This window comes from Labrus bergylta, chromosome 8 (assembly GCF_963930695.1).
Source record: "Labrus bergylta chromosome 8, fLabBer1.1, whole genome shotgun sequence".
Lineage (NCBI taxonomy): Eukaryota > Metazoa > Chordata > Actinopteri > Labriformes > Labridae > Labrus > Labrus bergylta.
In genome coordinates, this window is record NC_089202.1 from 26,124,156 (window position 1) to 26,147,173 (window position 23,018).

General features: G+C 40.8%; 1 long non-coding RNA gene across 1 annotated transcript; it reads left to right on the forward strand.

Moving 5' to 3' along the window:
• The first annotated feature begins 4,563 nt into the window (after positions 1–4,563).
• On the forward strand, positions 4,564–15,254 carry LOC136179873 (uncharacterized). The gene is made up of 4 exons (XR_010666803.1): positions 4,564–4,763; positions 11,631–13,031; positions 13,672–13,799; positions 14,997–15,254. It is a non-coding gene; the product is annotated as an uncharacterized lncRNA (long non-coding RNA).
• The last annotated feature ends 7,764 nt before the right edge of the window (positions 15,255–23,018 follow it).

Sequence of the window (23,018 nt, forward strand, 5' to 3'; positions counted from 1 at the left end):
GCATTTTTAATGTTTTCATTTATAAAATGTCAGAAGGTAGAGAATTAATTATCACAACTTTAATGTCATGTCTTCAAATTGCTAGTTTTCCAACTTTCCAAGGGCAAAACATTTTCAGTTCATGAAACAGAGATATTTAGAACTGAAAAATTTGCCTTTTCAAACATCAATGTCGCAAATTCATTTTACTTTCAAAAGAGGTATCTGTTATTTGACAAATTCTGACTGAAAGCTGTTGCTTTATATAAAAAAAAAAAGAGGAATCTCTTCCTTTTTGCCTGTTCGAGTTCCCCCCCACCACCACCAACACACACAAACACATATTGTATGTATTTCCAAAGTTGTGAAAACGCTCTTTTCACCAGTGGCAAAGAAGAGGTACATGTGATGACAGGACATGTCATGTGCTGTGACAGTGCTGTCGTGGAAGGTGTCTGTGGAGACAGAGTGTCACCCCCACAGCAAGTGAAAATAAGACATAAAACAGTGAGAACAATCATCATCATCAGCATGTTTAACTGTTCCTCCCTGTGTCACGAGTGCTGGCAGTGGTGGAGAGATGGAAAAGCTTATTTGTTTAAATGATTGTTCTTAACGCTTGTAAATTGAACATAACAGAGGTGTCATAGTCTTTACCACAGTGACAAGTTTGCACTTTACATACGTGACAACATAGACACACTCCTTTTTTGTTGAGCTGCACGTTCATGACAGTGTCGAGGATCTTGTTCTCTTTGGAACAGGGTGGCTCCTTTCCTGGTGCCTTTTAAGAAAGAGCATTTTCAGGTGGGACAAAACATGCCAACTATGACATGACACTCCTGTCAACTGACACTAATAGCTGATAAAAATAGTAGTTTCAGCTTTAATTAACATTAAGCTAAGCTACTCACAGCAATGGAAAGCAATACGGTGAGTTTCTGTCATCACAGGCCTGATTCTTAAATAATCAACTCAAGAACATTTCAATATTACAGCTATTAGTCAGACATATTAGATATATATCAGACTGATGGGTAATTGGTTAGTGAAGTGTAGCTAATGTTAGCAGTGCAAGTACTAGCCTTCGGTCGTCCTCAATGTTTACATGTGTCATGGACAGATCTTTGGGGTTTCATTTCTTTATTTCTGTCGTTTATAAAAGAGCTGGTTGTGAACAGGAGGTGTTGTATCAAGTTTTGTTGCTTTGGGTGGAAACTACAAATCCCAGTGCTGACAGATTCTAGGAAAGAAGACAACGTCATTTCCTTCCCATTTCCTGTGGATCAGAGGCTGCCGATTGGTCATCATACGAAGAGAAAACGGAACGGGCTGGCAGTTCAGGAAAGCTGACGACACGGTCCATCAGACCGCAGTGACAGGATGCCTTCAATCAAGTAAGCACTGTCTAGCTTCCACTCGTCTCTTTTTTATTGACCAGCTCCTAGTTCATCTCCTTTGTTTTCATGCTTTGTTTTGGTTGCAGTGTAACACATTCCTGTGCTGCATACGCTTATGCATCGCTCCGGTCGATATGCCAGTTTACTATAACACACATCTCAATTTTATAGATCAAAATTCTGCCAGTCAACATGCTATCCATTCATAGTGCTTATTTACATCCAGGGAGTAGAGCCAGAGGAGAAAGCCCATCACTGCCAATTTCCACATGGTCCATGTGCGCTGCGTTTCCGTCAGCACCACAGTTTTGTTCCGTCGGATGGCGCACGCCCTGCCCCACTGGGTCCGTATCTGGAGAGTGAGCGCATTGAAGCGCAGCCATGAGCAGCTGTACACATATCACAGAAGACTTTCAAGATCACACGGGAATAAAGAAAAAAACATGCAAACAACATGTCGCTTTGTCTGTCTGGGGTTGCTTTGTTTCTGTTTAGTGCCCGCTCTGTAGAAAATATAGACTCGCAGCAAATCTGAAACAGAGCAGAGCGTAGTGGCGCTGCTGGCACACACCAGAGACGGACTGCGGAGCTTTCTGTGGAAACAGGGGCACTGACTAGAATGGCAGTAAACGACGCTGTACTGTTGTGTGCGGCGCTGCGCACGGACTATAAGGAAATTGGCAGTTAGCCAGGGCTACAGCAAGTCTATAAATATTAATACATTTGTTTAATCAACTAGTAATTATTGTGCTTACTGCTGAGGGTGACCTTTAACCATTTAGTCAGCTAGTCATTCAAAACCATAAAACGGAGACAATTTGGAATAAAACTTCTGAATTTGTTTTAATGCCAGGATTTCGGTAATTCGCTGTGCAATATGAACCATTTTATAAGTCCTAATAAGCACATAAATCACTTATCTGTTTGTGTCATGCAGAGTTGAAAATGTGCAAACTATAGCCCATTGTCGGAGTCTCTTTTACGGCCCTAATTACATCAAGCTATCACACGTGCATTGTTGGCAAAGCCACAGCAGAGGAGGCATTTGGGAGTGAGGAGGGTTGAAATGCAAAAGGATTACGTCAAACTGTTGCAAATCTTTTTCAAGGATTAGAGAGGCTTAAAGTCAGGAGAAAACCCAAGGGTATCTTCACTGGGTGTGTGTGTGTGATGTCTGCTTTCTTCATACACACAACACGGGTACGCACATCCACACACACAATTAAATACATACATACATACATACAAAAATACATACATTAATACAATAAAGGGGAAAATAAATTGTATCGTATTGTATCGTAATACATACATGCGCACAAACAGGAACATATTTTGAATGCAAACCAATCAGAATCCTCCCCCATATACACACAAATACATATGTGACATAATCAAGTCCAACTGGTTGGGCTAGAGTGTGTGTGTGTGTGTGTGTGTGTGTGTGTGTCAGTGCCCACATGTTATTGAGGTGTGAATAGGCTGCAGTAACCCAACGCTGTCTCCAACATGCTTAATCTGCGAGATGACCCTGGAGGTCAAACCCATTCTCTCGGACGTGTCCTTTATTGTAGCAGGCAGTTTAGAGGCTCATCCACAGTCAAGCCCAGTTAAAGCGTGAAGAATCTGGGAGCTATCAGACAGTGTGGCCTTCACATCACGTCTGCGTCTGTCTCAGTGTGCCTGACAGGGAAGGCACAGAGGTTCAGACGGAGAGAGAGAAAGAAAGCTGCTCTGACAGCTGTCAGACATGTAGTGTAAATGACAGGCAAGAGGACAGACAGGTAGATGGAAACACAGACAGAGAGACAGGCTGTTGGACTGATTAATGAACAGCCACACGGGCAAAGTTGGAAAGATATAGACAGCCAAGCAACACATTTGACACACACACACACACACACACACACACACACACACACACACACACACACACACACACACACACACACACACACACACACACACACACACACACACACAGGGGCACAGGTGCATGAGTTGTAGCTGCAGTCCCGTCCGTTGTGTTCTGCATGGAAACAAAAGAGATGACAGTGGAAATGCAAGGGAAAAGGGAACCATTACAATGAATGATAAGCTCTGAATATTGGCCCAGGCAGACAGTGAGTTTGTCCAGGTGCTACTCTTTGTATATGTCTGTGTGTGTGTGCGCTTGAAATTTGTTTGCATTGGGACAATATGACAAGTTATATTCATGTGATAAATGTTTTGTGTCACATAGGCTGCAACCTCCAAACACTGTAAAAAATAACACTGAATTATAATCGTCAACCCTGGAAATGGATGCAGTCGGATTTCATTCCCTCTCTTTTCAATCCACTTTTCTGTCACAGGGAGAAAAAAAAAACAAGTTTATTTTCTCTCAGTCCATTTTTGGCAAGTTTTTCTTTCTTCTCCTTGCAGAATAATGATGCCGCCTCATTTTGGCCTGCCGCTGCTGGTGAAACGCATCTGAGCCGTAGCATTAGTTTTCCCTAAGCCTTCCCTGATAGAGACAGATGGTGTCCATTTAAAAGGTCCCATGGAAGTGTGTTATTTTTGGTGCTTACAACCCACACAGATACTGAGAAAACACTGGGAAACACACTCTTACACAGATGGAGCCCCGCCGTTGTATCTGCTTCTGCGTGCATGCAAACCCACATAAACATGTACAACACATGCAAATACAGACAGAACATGCTGCATATAAATGTGTCTGTGTGTGCACACAGAGAGCACATCAAGATATGGGATAAGTGTAATGTCACACCTTGTATACGCTGCCTCCAGGTGCTGAGTGTAAATATCAGCATTTATGATAGTAACCACCCCTATCCCACCGTCCTGCTTTCCAGCATTTGAGCTATGAAAATAAAGGCAAACGAAATTCTGCTGATGCATTAAATGAGGATGGGAAAGGCACACAGTAGCACCTGGTGGCATAGCATCAATTGGTGGCTGTTAAATAGCTCCCTGTTTGTGCCAGCTGCTGCATTGTTGGACTGAGACAATATGAGAGTTCCAGTAGCAGGGCTAGCCACTGGTTCGTGTATGTGTGTGTGTGTGTGTGTGTGTGTGGCCTGACCTCAACCCCCCTCAGGGTATGCTGGTGTTTTCTAGAGCTCGTTTGACCGGTGTGGGAGACTTTTCTGATTCAAGTCACAACAATTGTATTCAGATTTGAACACGTTATTCAAAACACCAGGGTTTACCTCAGGGTACACTGAATCAGGTGGACACCCCCAGCTGTCCAAATGTCAGCGGACAGCAGCTGCACTAAACTGTCCTCTGCTGCCGGTTCATTATTGAGAGCTGCTCATTCACACACGTGGTCGATGTGTGCTTTGTGGAGCTCCTCTGCAGGGGCTGTGGGAGGAAACGGTAAGTGCTGTTTGTCAATGCGTGCTTTCACGCTCCATTGGTTTGTCATTTTTCAAAGTGTAGTATTTTCCCTTTAATGATGTGATCCACTCCAGAGCTTTCTCCACCCGGTTTGTCTCAGACTCATTCACCACATCATGTTACTGATGACTGCGATGATGATGACGATGATGATGATGATGATGATGATGGCAAAAATGATGTACAGTTTTTCTCCTGCTTTTTAGAAGTTATATAATAATTTACATGTTTCCAATCAGGAAGGTCATAAAATTGTTGTTTTTGAATACATCAGACAAATGTTTATTGACAGCGTACTTTATCTCATGAAGAATTGCATAACCAAAAAGTGAACCTCATCTTAAATGTAGAATACAACTTCCCTTCAATAAACAATCCAAGGAACACTTTTGGCTTTTATTTTAGAGAGTCTTCATTTGAATTGCTTACACGTTGAGGCCTGCTCAGGTGTTGCTCAAGCTCTTTTCAGCAGTGGATACCCATCTATGTTAATTTACAATGATCAGTTGAGTGGGAGGATCATTCTCCTTGAATGTGCAAGGCCAGTGGTTAAAAAACAATGAAGCAGATACTTCATCAAACCTGGAGAAACACAAGCCCAGCAGAGTCACCGCAGATCACTGTTCACCGTCGTGAGTCAGGTTCTGCTCAAGGTTTCTGTCTTTTAAAAGGAAGTTTTCCCTGCTATTGGAACTTTACTAAAAGTTGCTGTGCTCATAGTGGATTAATGTTGGGTTTCTTTAAATAATATAACAAAGAGTTTGGTCTAGACTTTGTGTACCAAGAGGCAAGATAAGAGAGTAAGCCGTCTGTGTTAAGTCTTTAGTCAGAGTTTTCCATGTCATGAAGCTGCGTCTCTTGCGACATGGCTAGCTCACCATGGTAACACAGGGTGCCGTGGCTAAGCATACTTCATCCCCAAAGTCCAGTTCATTTGAGTAGTGGAAGTGCACTTCCTTGGCCCTGACATGCTTGGAAGAGGTGCGCTTCGGCACGGTACAGATCAAGCACATCCCTTTTTTTTAAAAAATGTTTTATTTTGTAGTCCGCCTGTCTGCCCAGCGATGAGGATTAGAGCCTCCATACATGGGGCACGCAACATAACCGCTATCGGCGCCCCAGCAGTTTTGGTTTTTACTATAGTAAAAGTAAGACTGGACAAAGATTAAACGATTACATTATAGGTTGCTTAAACATCACCAGGAGTTCAGTGCACAGCACATTTTCTGTCTTCAGTACTGAGACACCTCTCTGTAGTGTCATTAGCATTGACAGAGAGCCCTTTATGTGTCTCCAAATGTATTTTTCTCGATGTGAAATCGCTGACCCCACCGTCCCTCTACCAACTCCTCCCCACCACCATCTCATTAGTGGTCCCCGCCAACCTTCCAACAACACAGACTCTTCCTCTGCCTGCTATTAATGAGGGAAGTGAGGATTCCTAATAAGCAGTTTTTCTTTTAATTAAAAAGTCTCCATAAATAATCACCTCATAATCCATCTGTCAGATTCCATCCAGCTTCCACTTAGTTAGACTCCAAGATAAGGGACCAGGGAAAGAGAGTGTAGAGGGAAAATCTATCTATCTATCTATCTAGCTATCTTTTCCAACCTCCATCTTTCTCTCCACCTTTGTGATGTGTCTCTTCTGCTGCTCAGGAGAAAATGCTAATATTGTTAGCATGTGTTAATAATTGATGTCCACATAACACTCGGCTCTGCTTTGCTGATTCGACGGTATTAGTGAAGGCGGCCGGCCCCGCTAAATGATTTATCGTGGCCAATATTCTTCCTGGAGGGATTTTGAATTTCTAATAAGGAAATATTCCTCCTGCGCCAGTGTGTGTTTATCAAACAGTAAACTGATTTTTGATAGGCCCAGCAGGTCTCTTGGTTTCAAGTGCGGAGACAATATACGGTTACAATCACTGCTTACTCAATATTTCTGGGACTCAATTTCCTTTAAAACCAATTTTCTGTAATCCCTTTTGCGGTTTCATTTGCAAATGGAGACTATTTACCAGCTGCTGAGCTTTTGTTTTAAGAACAGAAATCATTGTTGTAAGCATTTTTAGTTGAACCAGCCTCTGTCCAGTAACCTAATAACATCCCTGAATAGCATTTTAAAGCCTTATTTTCATTGTTTATCTCATCAGATATGCATTAAACGTCCCTTTAATAATCGTGTTTGCTCAGAGAGAAAAGGCATGCATGTGATATTTAATGATCATTAAAAAGAAATGCTTGGTCAGCTACGGCTCCTAAATAAATGTGTTTGCTGAAGGTGAAGTCCCACACTGCCTCTGACACTATGGGTCGGTCTCACCCTTTAGTGACATAGGCACATGACGAAAGCTAACGACACCTTACTTTGTTGACATGAGGATTAACTTGTACCACAGCATGTGGCTGATTGTAAACGGCTCACAACAATGGTCGACATACTGTAGGAAAGTGATGGATGTTGAGATCAAAACCTTCAATTAATAGTTACATTTGTAGCATAAACACCATTACTCTTTACTCATTCAGCCAATGTGGACAAACTATCATCAAGTCAGGTCTACATTTCACTGGTAAAAATAAACAAACACATTCAATGTAGTACTTTGGTTGGTCAAGAGCCATTCTTTTTGAAAGCAGCCAGGTACTTTTTACTATATTCACCACTTGGTTTCAGGTGTTTTGAATGACGTTAGTAGGCTTTACAAAAAACAGGCAGTCTTTGTTTAATCAAGGTATCAGATTGGACTCATCCCTGCAAATGTCCTACACCGCCCCCACTGGCCTGGCTGACTTCTGAGAAAATGGATGACTTTTTTTTCATTTGCAAGGCATTTTTTATTGAAGTTTGATTTGAGCAGTTGTAGGTTGGCTGGCCTTTCAGCCACTCGAGAGCTCTGACCATATTTGTTAAGAAATGAAAAGTTGAAACGTTCTGTTAAACACTACATAGATGGAAGACCAAGTGGTGGTAGAACGACACAAGTCGGCCTACTTAAAGACTGTCACCACAGCCCATAGTTACCTTCTGATGCCAGTCAGTCATTCAGGGACGTGTTGTCACTTACATTGTTTATTTTACCACAACTACTACTGCTGCAAGTGCAGTGATGCTACTCCTGCTACATATAAATCAGAATCGGATTCAGGTTTACTAGGTTGACAATCACAAGGCATTCATGTTAGTGTGTGAAATGCGACTTTTGCCAACATTTCTTAGGTTATAATAATTAAACATCAAACTAACAGCACTGTTAGTTTCTATTCACAACACTTATTGTAAGTCTCAATCATTTATAAGAGTCAAAGTTAAAAAAAGAAAGACTTCTCATTTTCTTTGTGTTATGACAAAACTAGCTCGTCCTGCTCTGCCAGAACTTCTGAGCTTGTTATAACAGAGCTCATCCCTTTCCCAAGCGTCACTGTATTCTGTGTTAGATAGACACACAGCTGTGTAACAGTGGATTTAACCCAACACTAGTTACACTACGCTCATTTCCACATTCCCACCTCTCACATTGCACCACAGACAAATAAACAAGGTTTCACCCTTGGCCACACACACGCACACACATAGACATAGACATACACACACACACACACACACACACACACACACACACACACGCACACACACTGTGCATATCCTTATCCACTGACAACAGCTTTCAACACTCAACATACTGTTGCTTAAATTCAACAGTGCATAAGATTTACTCATGAATCTGAAACAGGTTTACATATGCAGCTGTATGCACTGTTTTCTTTTAAAGAGCCCATATTATGCCCTTTTTGGGGTTCATATATTTAATCTATGTACCTACTCGCTTCTGACTCTCTCTCTAAGGCTCTGAAGTGCCCACGTTCAGAGTCCCCACGTGTGCCAAGTCAGATCTGATTGGTCGGCCTGTCAGCTCTGCCGTAATTGGCCACGCCCCTTTTACCATATTGGGAATGCAGCCACTTTGGCTCCGAGGGGAGCATAAACATTAGCACCTTAGCACTACTGTGCTACCGCAGGCTACGGCATATCGTGGGCGTGCTACAGAAGTTAACGGGCGTGCAACATGAGCTGCTGGGCTTGCCACAACGAGCCAATGGGCTTAGATCAGTGATATCACACTGACAAGACGTCACACCGGCAAATTTTTTTCGAGGGGGGCTAGAACCGAGCGTTACATGCAGCTAATGCTACAGCTAACAGGAGGACGTAGGAGAAGCCGCGTTTCCGTGGACTTTGAATTTTTGCACATAGATGTGCCTAAACATGCACAGGACACTTGGAAAACACACTAAAGAGCATATAAAACCAGAAAAAGCATAATATGGGACCTTTAAATAAAAATATATGCAGATACACACACACAGACACACACACACACACAAACATTCAAACATGCTCACACACAGTGTATGACCAAGGTTACAGAGTCATGCAGGGCCCTCCCTCCACTCACACCTGTTCATATCATCCTGACCGCACCCCAACCTGCCCCACTCAGCACCAGTCTAAGTGCTGACTGACAGGAGCTCTGTCAGTGACCTCTAAAGGTCATCACACTGTACATGGACAGCTTTTTACAGCAGCTCAGGGGGAGCAATGTAACCTAACCTTTATTGGGGGAAAAAGATAGTGTCACAATTATTTGAACAAGACGTATGCCATGCAGCATACATGATTGGCTTTTGAGTTGCAGAGACGGGACTTCAAATCATCCATCTGGGCTATAGTATGTCACTACAGTTACTATATAGTATGTTGCTGCTATTAGCTTTCTTTGCATCTCATTGACGCACACTTCCTTATTTTCCTGTTTTTACGTACTTTCAATTGTGACTTTTGACATCCATCCTCTTGAATCCTGAAATAATTAATAATTTATTTATACAGCAGCACATTTCAGCAACAAAGCAATTCAAAGTGCTTCACACAAGAAATCAAAAGCATCACAACAAAGGGCAGGAAAATCCATCATGAAAGGACTTTAACAATAATTTAAAAATATGTTACATATAAGGCAACTTAACCCCTATAGCCATTCAGGGGTCACTCAGCTGCTCCAACCGGTCACATCTGGTCATCTCTCTGGCTTTGAAAAACTCAGGTCCTAGTTATTTGCCAGCAGCAGCAAATCAGCATCTATACTCCATTCAAGGCTCAACCCAACATTTCTACTACCCCAAATGGCTCACTACTTCTTATATCAACCATTGCTTTTGTTTTGAACTTGGTGTGGATGTACTGCTGTTTTTTGTTGTTATTTATTATTTTTTGGTATTCACTTTTTGTTTTTAATATAAGCACTTTGGTCATCTCATAATAGTTTGAAATTGCTATATTAATACATCAGTTAGTTAATATCAGACTATATTTGACTATAGTGCTTTTCTAGTTTTCTGACCACTTAAAGCTACACTTCTACATTACATTTCACATAACCCATTCACACACACCTTTACACACTGATGGCAGAGGATGTAAAGAGCCCTTATCTCATTCATTTGCGATAACATGCCACTGGCTATGACATTGGGAGGAACTTGGAGTTCAGTGTTTTGCCCTACGACACTTGGACTGCAGGAGCTTTGGCTGAACCTTCTGATTGCAAGACGACCATAGTGGGCATAATGATTTTATATACATAATCAAATATATAAAATGTGTTTCTGGATGTGTGTAGTTGGGATTTCTATCGTTTTTTGACCTGATGATGGCATGAAGTCAGGGGAGATCCAATGTCATTGGGACACATCTGTTATACACCATATATATGTGTACAAACATCATGGCTATTTTTACATTAGTCTTTTCCCACTGAACTACCATGTGATCTGCTGCATTGCATTCTGTACTTTGTATTTACATTCACATCTAGTGCCTGCAGGTCCATCTCAGCTTTTTGCATGTAGTTGGGTCTTACAGAAGAACTCCTTCATTTCCATCTGGCTTGTTGGCAATTGAAACAACCTCAATACGCCTTTTATATGACTACATATCTCATGTCTCACTGGCATGAGGACTTGTTGTTGGAACAAGGATTCATTACATCTAAAACATTAAGGAGAAACCCATCCCATCATTAGACCTCTGATACCCATATTAGGCCTTATTCTAACAGTCCTTGAAGTGAAGAGGCCTCACTTAATCCTGTGGCGTTACAAATGGCATTATTGAAGTGTGTGCACAGTTGCATCAATATTCATCAGAGGGATATACGTAGGTCTCAAAGTTGAATAATGAAATGTAACAATAGCTTTGCCAAAAATATGCAAATTCCTTTTTTTCCCTATTCAGATTATGTTAATTCATATTCAGTGACATAGTATCTGCAGTATGCATAATCTACTAAACTCTGTCCAACAATATGTCCTGTGGGTATCATATGGGAGGAGGCGTTATGAATGTGAACACAAATACAACGGCTGCTGTGAAAACAGAGTAGGGATTATGAGTGGAGGAAAATAAACCTCGCCTGGACATGCAGAAATAAAAACAGGGTCCTTTTACAGGCCTGAGAAGATTTCTCACACAGGCTTTGTTTGAACAGTTTCTTTACACCAGATGAGACTATTTTTAAGGTCAATATTTAGGAAAATATCGAATATTTGGAGCATTTAATGAACCTCGACCTCTGCAGAAAAATCTAATTTCCTATCAGTAGTGTGAACTTAGCCAGGAAGAAAAAAAGGATGAGGGGTTATCACTGCAGGGGTCATTTCAGTTCCCTATAGTAAAACTTAATCAAACAAATATATCTGCACTATAAACCAGTGGGATGTTTGCAAAAAGCCATTTCCCATCCAGATCACATCAATATAACATCCCGTGTGTTGTCTTTCCAGATCCGTCCGAAGGGAAGTGCACGGAGGAGTTCTTGTTCAGAGTTCGGGGGAGGAGAGGACCCTTGACATTTTACAACAGCATGGTGTGAAAAATTTGGCAGCGTTAAAATGTAAAACAACCCAGAAAATACCCGATATTTGCGGAATTAAGTCAAAAACAAGTATAAGCTGCGATGGCATGAATGCAAGCTTTAAAAGTACATTGTTGAAATGTAGCACGGAAACAACAAGCCTCAAGCTGGCAGCACGCAGAGATCTCCATCTTAGCCCCATTTTCACATTTACACCCTGCTCTTTCATGCCGCCTACATAATGTGGAAAGATTGCACAGAGGATTAGAATAAGAGAGTGGCGTGCTGAACAGGCCCATTGGACCCAGCGATTACCAGGTTCTGAACAGCAACCAGAGCGCCGGAGTCCCTCCTCTGATCTGAGCGCTGTACACGCGGGAACAGCCGCTCGCTAATAGAGACATTTACACCTTAGTAAAAGTTGGCAGGTGTTACCCCGCCGTTGTCGAGAGCAGACGCATGCCGGGCATCATTAGGCCCTGTGCCAAGCCTGTTTTGGCTGCCAGCCTCACTCGCTCATTCTGGTAGAGGCTGTGTGCATTATCTAGTGTGTGTTTGTGTGTGTGTATGTGTGTGTGTGTGTGTGTGTGTGTGTGTGTGTGTTTTGCCAAAGCAGCGGAGGAAAGTGTCCTCTGTTGTAGTGGCATGCTAAGAAGGGCTCCTTACTGCGATGGAGAGCGCATTACTGCTCTCCATGCAACATGTATCTTTTTGGACTATTGGTCTGCAGGAGCAGCAGGGGCTCAGAGGCAAACAGCATCTGCATGGATACATGCAACCTTTGAATAATGATCACAACATTTTGAGGTGTAAATCGTTCCCTTGTATTAAATCAGTCATGAAGAACATTTTGAGGATGTTTGTACTGTGTACAACTAACGTTCATAAGCAAATGCTACATTTTGATCAACATTAGGACGTAACATTTGTATTGATTAATGCATTATTTGTTGATAATTGCAAGATGACTGTCAACTAACTAATTTTTCCCTTCAATACCCGCTCCTGCCCTCTTAGGCATTTTTGTTATTATGCTTTTGCAAAGTGACTGACGACAGTTAGGGAAACTACGGTCTTTGCTACAATGTTAAAATTCTGAAAGACTGTCAGATGAATAAAAAATGTCTGTTTGTTTCATGCCTGTTTTTTACTAAATGAGATAACACAATGCTGATTGAGCGTCTGTCATCCTGATCACTTTTTTATTGTCAGTATTTGTTGGTGTGATGAACTGGGTATGTGCAGGAGAAAACATGAGCAGCATCTGAACTGTGATAGTCTGATACAGAGGAAGTTGGTGAAAGCTGTGAACCATCGTCTCCCGTCTCTGGTAAGTCTTTAATAAACATTTACTGCGGTCGAACAAACACAGATAAATAGATGATAACTTTTCCCGTTCAGTGGATAGGACTTTCTCTTACACTGACTCAGTACATTGAGTAAAGACAGAAATTGTGAGTAATTTAAATATAGTTCCAAGATAATAAAAATCCAGGAATCCATGCACTAAGTAGTGATTTTCCACTTGTGGTTCATCACAGCATGTGAGTTGAGAGAGACTATGCTTTTGGCGATGAAACATAGTTACTGTGTTAAATACATTGGATTGAATCTAAACTAATTTTCCATTTACGACATTATTCTGTAAATAATAACACAGAAACATAAAAGAATAATGAGCCTCGTATTCTAACTTAAATTATTTTGACGCTTTAATCAAATATAGAAACTAAATGTTGTGATTTCGTTTGCATCATGGTGCATTTGACCAAACAACTCCGAAGAATTACTGAATATTCAGCCAGTGTTTCTGTGCTTCTAGAGAGACAGAAAACTGAATCCCTTTTTTTTTATTTCTTTCATGGACAAGTAACCACATTTTATTTTTTCTGCACACTTTAATACAAGGTCTACTCTCCTCTGTGTTACATGAATTCATTAACCACGACTCTTGTCTTCATTCTGAACAGGCCACAGTGCAGTGAGGAGATTGATTTGATCAGCTGATCACTAGTCTGACACCTCCAGATACGCTCCGCCGCCACAGATCTCTGGAAGATATGTGCATTTCAACACCCACTCACACACTGCATATACTGTGAGTAATGAAGTGTTGGTGCTGCAGTCACCCTCCATCGTTTACATTTAGAATAAATTACAGGAAGGTTTACATTGTGGCTGCTGTGAGATTCCAGAAAAGTCTCCATATGGGGCACCAGTGGAGCTTAGATAGTAGGTGCCCCATATACAGAGACTACAGTCCTCTTCCTCCTCTCTCTTCTCTCAACATTTTCTGTCTCTCTTCGGCCGTCCTATCAGTAAATCTTCATAACAGTGATAAAAAGTGATTCTCCTTCAGCCTCTCAGACGCTGAACTAAAACATGAATGCCGCAGAGATACTGACATGTCTCCTGCTCTCAAGAAGAGGAATGTAAATAGACTGCAAACAGAAAATCCATTAATAATGATAATGGCAATAATAATTTAGAAGCAGGGGATACACACGTTTAGCCAGGCAATCACAAATCCATCTGCGGGGGTGTTAATATTGAAGAGATGCTGATGGCACAAAAAAAAAAGAAGCACACCAGCATCTGAATTTATAATGACAACCGGGAGGCCATAACAAACACTGCTTTTATGTAGAGAGTATTACTTATTAAAATTGCATCTTAAATATTTATTACCTTATAGATGGCCCCTGTCATTGTTTCCTTATTTGTGTCCCTGAAGAGAGGGGAATCCAGATTATTACAACCCCCTTTTCTTCCAAAAAAAAAAAACAGGCCTGATTATAATCAACTGTCACAGTAGACTGTGATGAATTATGCAGCCTTTTGTAAGGAATTGAAGCAAAAGGCGGTAGTTCATTTAAAAATTTAATCTTGGACCTCTTAGGTACATGTTAGAGTGCTGGAGAACACTGCATATTGATGAGGTCCTGTTATTAGCGGTGTGTGAAGCATTGTTTTACAGGTGAGATGTTTGTTAGCCGCCTCTGCGGTTTTGTCTCCGTCAACATTTTACAACAAAAAGAAAGTTGTGTGAATTTGGAATAAAGAAGTCCCTGCTGCAAAAAAATCATTTATCTCCGCGTTGCGCTTAAATCAACTCATAAACAAAATGAATACCTGCTTTCTGCTCATGTTACAAAGGGGATGAATCAGCACAGTAAACAGGTATTCAAAATGGAAGCACATTGATATATCATCATTACTTGTTTTAAATGAGATGAAGTATAGAAGAAAGCTTTGAGAAAGTATAAAAATGTGTCTATTAATCTTGTCTCTGCAGCTCATGTTCAGGCCTGCAGACACTCCTGCTGATACAGTCGTCGTCGTCTTCACATGAGAAGGCTTCAGGACCGCGTCATGAGTGTTTACAGGCGTGCATTTACCAAAACTAAGATTTACATGAGGTAAGCAAAGAGTCACAAAGATGGAAGACGTTTTAGATTGTAGGTGCAGATATTAAGATATAAACATCATTAACATCAAAACAAATTGAAATTAAATGTTATTGTAAAAATCATTAAATAAAATATATGAATTATTCTCGCTGTATTATTTTCACATATTTTCACACTTCAAAAAGACAATTGTGGGCCAACACAGGAAAACAGAGAGAGTGGAGGCAGAATGATGTTGTAATGCAATTGAGACAGAAAAAGAAATATACTGCATGGAATATGAAAATCCATCAGACTAACTTACAGACATTACAACTGATACGTTTTCACAATCACCTTTTATTTTCAGGGCGCTCAATCACTGCCTTGGTAATTTCCCCTCATGTGTTTTTTCAACACACAATGTAAGATAAATTCAATTGACATGTCCAGAAGGCAGAAAATAAACATTATTACAGGAATGGCATTTACTTGTGTTTGGCATGTTTAATGTGTTGTTGTTTTTTTGTGTTCTTTTGTCGGCATTTTAGCTTCAACATAGAACCAGGGACATTACAATAACATGTGTGCTTCACAACCACTGGGAAATCAGAATGCCTTTTGAAAATGTCTTCAAAGCAGCTGAATACAGCTTCATCTTTGAGCATCTCTAAAATTCTTTTTGTCAATAATGCCGTTGTATATATGATTATTTAAGTATCACAGAACTGTGTGCTATATGCAGTGAGAGTGTACAGGAGCATCTATACAATTGTTTTAACTCAGTTTTCCAGTTATCACAGGTATGCAAGCGTTGTTATTCTGAGATAACGAGATAAATCAGTGGAGATCTTGAAAACATCCAAAATGTACTCTTAACGGGAAAACAGAGTAAAAATGTATCTATGGCTGTATGTCCACTTGGAGCTTCTGTAAGAATGCATGGCTTCATCACCACAAAATGATGTGGGGAAATATGAAACAAAACATCAGCATAAAAACAGAGTTGTGGGGGGTTATTATTTGGAGGTAAAAGAACAAAAAAAAAAGCATTAACGCTTATTTCTGTTATTACATTAAAACATGCAACAGACATTAGCACAACACTTGAATGACTTCACAGGTTCAACCAGTATACAGAGTTGTTGCAGTGGAGACTCAGGTTTATGATTAAAGGAGGCGGCTGATGTTCTGCAGAAAAGCTTCAGCAGCAGTCTTACCTTCTTACCTTTCAAACTGAAATCCAAGAAGCAGCAGAGCTCCTTTTTTCACAGGTAGGATTTTTTATATGAGACTAGCTTTCAGACCTCTGCCTTTCTTTTGTTCCACTCCTGTGTTTTGATCAGGCTATAATATCATATGTGACAGGGATGACTGCCCCTGTCTCCTCTCTCTCTCTCCTCCTTTTCTCTTCCTCCCTCTCTCTCTCTCTCTCTCTGCCTCTGTCCTGTCTAAATAAAGGAACACAGAGGAAGAGGTTTTAATGAGATCAACACCGAGCGCCAGTTACATTGATAAGTAAATACTACCGCTTTAAATGCTTCTCGCACTCAATTGGCTCCCTGCTATTGTTGCAGAGCATATGCCTCAGTGAACACTAAATTTTCACTGTCACACTTCAATAACCCTAATTGTCCAAAATAAATGAGCTAATTTCTGAAGTTCCATTTTCATATGCAGGAGATAAGGCAACTTTCCTGATTGATTGGATTCCTTTGTGAGCGTGTGGGTGTGAGTGCGCAGTGTTTCTTGGCCTATGTGTGGGTTTGTCTGAGTGTGTGTTTGTGTGTGTGTGTGTGTGTGCGTGTGAAAGTACAGCACTCATAATTTGAGTGAAGGCTTCTGTTTATTATGCCACTGCAAGCATTTCTCTGACCCCTGCTGATATTCATCCGGCTTCCTCTCCCCACAGCAAGAAAGAGAGGAGAATAAGGAGAATGGATGGAGAAGGGGAAACGGGGAGAGACAGAGTTTGTCGGTTGTGTTTATGTGTGATTGTGTGTTTGTGTGTATTTGTGTGTAAGGGGTCCCTATGGATTTGAAGCTGGATCGAGCTGATCATTTGCATTTTTTCATTTGAGCTGTTATTTGCAGCATTGCGTGCAGCACAAACCCCCACGGGCCCGCCGAGTAATTCAGTAAAAAGGCAGGTAAGACATAAATTAATCATAAGGCGTCTGAGAGTTATTGCACTCGACTCACACACACTCACACCGACACAGGCATGCACATACACTGGTTTAGACAGACATATATATATATACATATGCATACATAAGAAAACACACAGGCAGCCGCAAATACAAACAAGAACAGTGAACACACACACACACACATGCACATACAGTATACACCCACACGCACATCTCTGAGACTCAGATTGAATCTGAAAGGAGACCAAGGTCGAGTGAGAAACTTTTCAACTCCATCAAGCAGAATTACAGAGCTGGATGGGGAGGAGTAACTTTTAATGGACCAGTGTTTTAATACAAAAACTTTTTCAAACTCAGACATGACTTGCATATCAATGCGATTATACACTTTTCATTCATGCATACTGGCTTCATAGTAGAGGGGAAAACAGTGGAGCCTTTTCTTCTGTGCCTTTCAATCCAGGGGAATGCAAGGATTGAAGAATTCAGTTTTTAGAAAGACTGCATTAGAATGTGTTGACTTGTTAACTTGTAATGGGCAGATGAACAGTATGGAGAAAACCCTTTATTTAAAATTAGATCAAACAATTAAACATTAAACAATTGGGAGAAATGTCAAAGAAACAAAAATGCAAAATCAAGTGAGGTTAATGATCATTGCAGTAAGATGGCTTATAGGGCGTAGCAGATTTTTAAAATGATCATCATGAAAGTCCTCTTCATATCACAATATTTTCTTTTATTAAAGGAGATCTATTATGCTGATGCTCTGAACGAGTTGCAAAGAGAATTTTGCGAGTCAGTTTCTGCCGACGTCTTAGAGCAAAGCATGGAGCAAAGTTGTTGGACACGCCCACCCACAAGCTCACTCAAATGTCCCTGCAACTGCAAAGAGAGGGGGCACGTGACGAGGGGGGCCTTAAAGAGACAGGAGCTGAAACGAACCGTTTCATTCAAAACTCTCAGTGCACCTTTTTCCAGATTTGGGTTTATCGTTTTTTTGTTAATGCTTCAATTGTACAATTTAGCTAAATCCAATTCACTGCCATTTTCTGTTATTTCTTCTTCTTCTCTAAGTTATCTGTCAGTCAGTGGCACACATTAGATGTTACACTCCAGTCCTCTCCCTTTTACTTCGTACACTTATGTCACCTGGGCTCTACATATGTCACCTGTAGGTTCTCCTTTCTCATCATTTTCCATTTTCATCTTCTTTAATACCAAAAGGTGAGGCAAAAAGTTCAGTCAATTCTCGACTTGAGCAGGCCGTGTAGACCTATGACAAAGCTAGCATGCTAACCCTTATAGAGTATAATTTCAATCAAAATCTTAACTTTATGTTGGTTGGAAAAAGTGTTAAAAAAGGTAATAATAATTATTAGGCTTGCATCATTTTTGGGGGGTTTTTTGTGATCATTTTGCACATACATAAAAGTGACTAGACTTTCATTTGGCATATATGTCAGAAGATTTCTATATATTTTACATTTTTGAGGTTTTGCCTTTATGGGTGCAGGGACAGAGAAGGGAAAAAGATGAGAAACAGACGAACTGATGGACTGATGAGGTAAAACATGAAGCAAACTCAGAAACAAACAACACTTTTGAAAACAAATGCGACTTCAGAAACACGCTGCAAATGAAAGAAACAAATGTGGGATAGGCCCAATGTTTGCTATCATACACAAATGAAAATAACCAACATGTTTTCTATTTTCCTTTTACTGCAAAACTGAAAATTAACGAGACTGAACGTGAAATAAATGTATGTTTTCAGGGGTTTTATTTTCTTTTATACAAAACTACAGAACAGATTATATGACACAACAGCAGGCCATCTCAAAGATGCTCTAACATATTTTCATTGTTCATTAAGCTTCTGTTTATTTCACCTCACAACACATCCTTTCATCATTTCAGTTTACTGCTCGCCTCAAACACCCTACTAAAAACGTTTCCAGCAGACCTTCTGCTGCTGTGTCTGAATGTAAAGAAGAGTTCTGAGCTCTCATCTCACCTCTAACACTCGTTTTATTCAGCGACATGCTGCATATGACCCCTTGTGACCCATATGCAGCAGATTTAAATCATCTCCTCTATATTTTCTTTCTTTTATGCTGAAACAACTATTCAGCAAGAATTCAGCCAGGAGCTGAGCTTTATTTTTTCAAATCTCTAAACATTTACAACACAAATGCAGCTAGTGAAAAGGATATTTTTTACTGCGCTAAATCCCCTGAAGTCCTCTGCACTCTCCTACCACACTTATCAGTGCTTTTGTTCCTGAATTCAGCAGTCTGAGGAAGATTGGCCCATCAATACACTATCAGAGGAGGTAAGCTAGATAAGAATTCTGCTGCTATCTGTCTGCTGTGAATAAGCTGTCTAGGGGTCTCCACAGACGGGGTCAGAACACATACACTTACACAGTGTGCCTGCTCACACATAAGCACACAGACTGAAGAAGCTGTCTAGAGTCTCTGTAAAGCAGCAAATGAAAATACACACAGTGTTATCAGTAAGAGAGGAGGGATTCAATGTAGCAAGGGAAGATATTACTACATCTAGTGTGTCTCATCTCAAACATTATGTTACCTTAATAGTTCAACTTCAGGTGAAAAGAAAAGTTGTCTTCAAGGAAGCCAGCAAACAAGATGAATCGAGACACCGCCCAGCTAGTGCAGCAAACTACCCCATTAAATAAAAATAATTCAGGTGATAAAAACAACTCATCTGATAAGTGAAAGTCAGGTCAATCACATTAAGTCCTAATGAAACATGTGATGTTTGATCCCATATAGTGATGTGTCCTCTGAGCACTGGGGAGAGACTTGGATATCCATTACAATAGCAGGATCAAATAATGCTGAAATACACTTTCACGCTTGCTTACATTGAAACAAAAACACAGCAGCAACCACTGAAGTGTTGCAAAACCCGAGGATGACGTTTAGAAAATGTAAAAGATAAAAAGCTGGTCAACAAGCAATTTGATTCCTCTGCTCCTTGCAATCGCTTAGAGCTCATCCCTTTATCATCTGTGTCTCGGTCTGCCTGTCTTCTTGTGTGTTTATGTGTGGTTTTCTTTTAAGACACTATAAAATATGTTCAATTGAATAACAGCATCACACTCAATATGTTTTTTTTTTTTAATTGTGAGTTAATTGCAAGATTTTGAGCTGTCATCATCTGCAGAGAGTGGCTGGGTGAAACTGGTCGCTCAGTAGATGGGCAGGAAAATAAAGAGGGTGGTAACCCACTACAGGCCAGATTTCACTTCACACATGTTTGCAACGTTCCTTCTGCACCGCCCCATCCAGAGCTGATCGCACCTACTATAATAAATTCTCCTTTTCTGTTAACAAACACGCTGAGAGTAAAGCGACACAACATGTTTCCCTTGAGCAAGGCACCAAACCCTTATCTGCTGGGATATTCCTTCTTGTGCAGCCCCCTCACTCTGACTTCTCTCCACGTCTATGGGATCATGTTTGTACATTTGTGTGTATTTCTGCCTATATGTGTGAAGCATATTTCAACAACAGAGAGAAAAAAAAGAATTCCCCCCCTTGGGAATTACTTAAGTATATCTTCTTATTATCATTATTAACGCAGGCGGACCCTTTTGTGCACAAAGCATGCTCTGATGTGTACGGCACAGAGCAGGCTGGCACCATTACTTCTTCATAGCTTTTCTCACTTATGTCTTAATCCCCGCATTTATAAACTCTTAAGTAAATAAACCTTGTTTTGGAAGCTTGTGGGGCTGGCTGTGGATCAGTGGTAGAGTCGGTCGTCTCTCAACTGGAAGGGGGTTCGATCGGATGTTAGGGAAGACACTGAACCCCAAGTTGCTCTTGCTGCTTTGTCTGCAGCATATGAATGTGATTGGTTAATACTGATGGACACTTTACATAGCAGCCTCTGCCATCAGTGTGTGAATGTGTACACGTGACCTGTGGTGGAAAAGCACTTTGAGTAGTCAGAAGACTAGAAAAGCGCTACACAAGCTCAAGTCCATGATTAAAAAGACTCCTCGAGACAACAAGTGACCAGGAGAGGGAGGCGGCAGTGTGTCTGTATCGTCTCTCCACCCTGCTTAGCTCAAAATATGCGCCAAGGCTATTTTTGATTGAGCATGCACGTCCAGCTGAACAGACAAGATCCGACCTGGCCAGGAGGTTTGACACGAGGATGAAACACTTTGCACAGACTCCCATAAGGATTACTTTTTAGATTTTATCAACCTTGGAAAGGCAGAGTTACCCATAAGTTTGTACGTTGTGATCTTGTTATTGTGAATCAAGCTGCTTCTGGCTGCGCTACGCTTCAGAGACGCTTCCACTATGGGTATGGCATGCAAGGTAGGACTGAGCAACATGCGGCCCACTGGCATACTGTAAGCTCATAGGTTTTTCACTCTGAACTTCAACTTGCAGAATTGATACACAGAGAAGAGATGTTTATCTTTTTAAAGTTAATTTTGTCGGACGAGTAATAAGTGAATTTTTGCAGGCGTATTTTGATTTATTAAAATTTTCAATCTTTTTTGTGAAATTAAGACTTTTTTTTGTCATTGTCAAAACTTGATACTGGTATCATTCCAGTTTATACCAGTTTATAATATATCAGTGGTAAGTGAGTATCTTTTTCATTTTTTTGCAGGGGCCTCAGAGGCTCAAATAGTGCCGGTTTGCTATGTGGAGATATGGAAGTAATTTTATGTTGAAACAGGTTTATAGCACATTTTAAAAAAGAGACAATAAAAGGAAAACAAAAGTGATGAGATCAGATTCTAGTCACCATCAAGGTCACATAAGAATAGTCCAGATATGTTCTTTACCTGCTGAAATTACTATTTGAGCTTCCAGGCAAATTCCTGATTTAAAGGTCATGTTCATGAATTATTCTGGACGATTGCCCAGATGTTGAGAACATCTTTTATTTAGCAGAAAATTTTAAGCTTAGTCATCAACGTGTCCCATCTGTGCTGTGTTTAAACAAAGCATCCTGGGACTTTGAAGGTTAAGAGAGGTTGCGCACAATGAGCACTTTCCTTTTAGAACCATGGATCAGAAAGAAAGGGACGGAGCAGGAGTGAAACTAAGGCGGGTGGAGACTGATTAAAGACAGTCAGGCAGAGAGTCAAATGTTGGAGAGAGAGACATAGAAGGAAAGAGGGAGAGAGAGAGAACTGAGGAGGCTTATCTTTGGCTGTGACCTGAAACAGCTGTTTCTCTGCGGTGCGTTGAAGATGGATCCTCGCTCATTTCCTCTCCATTCTGCCACTCTATTTGTGATGCCAGTTTAATGTCTGCAGAGGGAAAGGGACCTACTTCTTTGCCATAGAAAGAAAGACAATCAATCCCAGAAAGTGATCCATCACTGCGGGGAAGAATTCAGTTTTATATAAGAATGCCGTTATATAAGTGACTCCCTGCGATTTTATTTTGCACACCTTGAAATAAATAGGTGGTGCATTTTCAGAGGGCTATTCGGATGCTGTTCTGACGCTGCAGATTTGACATTGAGCCTAAAGTCTTTCCTGAGCCCCTGTATGAGAGTTGATGTGGAGGGTTTGGTCCGTCATCAGCTGAAGACTCCCCCCTGTTCACCACAGCTGTCACCCAGAAAACACGTGAAATAGTGGAGTGGAGGAGAGGAGAGGAGAGGAGAGGAGAGGAGAGGAAAGGAGTGGAGTGGAGTGGAGAAGAGGAGAGGAGAGGAGGAGAGGTTTGGTTTGGTTTTCAAAATACCTTTTATTTTATCACTAGC